Consider the following 1,689-nt stretch of genomic DNA (forward strand, 5'->3'; position numbering starts at 1 on the left):
AGCTTCAAAATGGGCATGGGAGGGGACACAGCTTGTCTTTCAAAACGAAGATTCTAACAGCTTTCATTACTTCATGCAAGTAATTTGCTGTTTTATTGCATTCTGCAAATCAGACCTCATGCATATCTTTCCCACTGCCTTACTTCTATTACAGATACTTGAATGGGAAAGAGGTGAGGATAGTGCCTACATAATCTGATCCTCCTTCCAGTATCTGGCCTGTTGGTTTCACACAGCTTTGGTTTTCATAGTAATTCCATGACCTGTGAGGACAAAAAGCATTGTATGTTTTAAAAAGAGAAGCTCAGGGGCGTACAGCCAGCTTCTCAACCACGCAGAGCCAATTCCTTCACCATGGGCCTTTGAGGTGCAGGGCTGAATTCCACTAGAATTGACACCAGATTTTTTTTGCCAGCCTAGTACAAGGTCCACATTACAAACCAAAGCTCAGAAATTTCTGGAGGAGGTGTGTCCAAACTTACTCTGCGAGACTCTGCTGAACCGACTGCATCAGGGAGAAATTTCATCTCCCAGAAGGGTGCGTGCGGCTCATCATTTCTTCCTGGAAACATCTGCAGAGACTTGCTTTTCAGGTAAGGACTCATTACCAAGTATCAGGTACATAGGATGAACAAGTCTAGAGAGCTAATGTACAGCATGAGAACTATAGTTAATAGAATTGCATTGTATATGGGATTCAGGCTACATGAGTGGAGTTATAGCTGCTCTTGCCACAAAAACAACAACAAAAAATAAGTAACTATGTGAGGTAATAGATATATCAATTTGCTTCACAATGGTAACATTTTCACTACCTATATGCTCTCATAACATCATATTACATACCTTAAATATCTACAATAAAATTTATTTTTAATGTAATTATTGCTTTGTGACACCTCTTTCACTGAAGTGAGTCAAATTAAAGTGCGCATATTGTGCTATGTTCAGAATACGCAGGCAACTATGCTCAAGGAAAAGGAGTAACTTCCATTTAAGAAACACATATCTGACACCTATTTTGTATACGGCAGTTTGCTAGCTACCATGAAAATCCTTAGAAGTTTGTGCTCTGAACTACTAAATGAATAAAGATTTGAGAGCTTCTTGGAAGCAGGTGGATGAATAGAATACTGAGTGTGTGGAGACACTAGAAACATTACTGTATTTAATCCTGGTCACATTATAAGGGAGGCAGTGTTTTCCTTACACTACTGATAAGAAGGTTGCTGCCCTGAAAGTGAGAGAGGAAATAAGTAGATCAATAAGACAAGAATACAGACAAGATTGATTGTTTATTTAAATTATACAGAAAACAAATTTTACTTTAAAGATTTAATCTACAATCGTACTACCACCATTTACTTATTTATTCCTATTTGCCTTTGTTCTCTCTTAAATTTGAACTTTATGTGTTGTATGTGAACTGTTTTGTGTCCTATATTTTCTCATTTTGTTTGAACACTCTCCCATGTATCTATAAGTATTATATATTATGTCTGTATGCATTATGTTAATGCCTTAGGGTTGCATCACTCTGTTGGATCATCTTTTATGCTATCTTCCCCTATTGAGGCAGATAAGAGATTTTGTTCAGGACTTGCTTATGTTTGTGTGACTTTATAAAATTCTGTTTAGAGTTTCTGTTTTGTTTTGTATTTAGAGACACTCTGTTACCCAGACTGGAGT

The 1,689-nt window shown here is 37.2% G+C and overlaps 1 protein-coding gene across 1 annotated transcript in view; it reads left to right on the forward strand.

Moving 5' to 3' along the window:
• The first annotated feature begins 410 nt into the window (after positions 1 to 410).
• The window catches only part of GLYAT (glycine-N-acyltransferase), a 33,450-nt gene continuing 32,171 nt past the window's right edge, over positions 411 to 1,689 (forward strand). Inside the window, exon 1 of the mRNA XM_011968430.1 lies at positions 411 to 593. The gene's annotated coding sequence lies outside the window, so the exon portion shown is untranslated. The remainder of the gene's footprint in view (positions 594 to 1,689) is intronic.

This window comes from Mandrillus leucophaeus, unplaced genomic scaffold, assembly GCF_000951045.1.
Source record: "Mandrillus leucophaeus isolate KB7577 unplaced genomic scaffold, Mleu.le_1.0 Scaffold842, whole genome shotgun sequence".
In the NCBI taxonomy this organism is placed as follows: Eukaryota; Metazoa; Chordata; class Mammalia; order Primates; family Cercopithecidae; genus Mandrillus; species Mandrillus leucophaeus.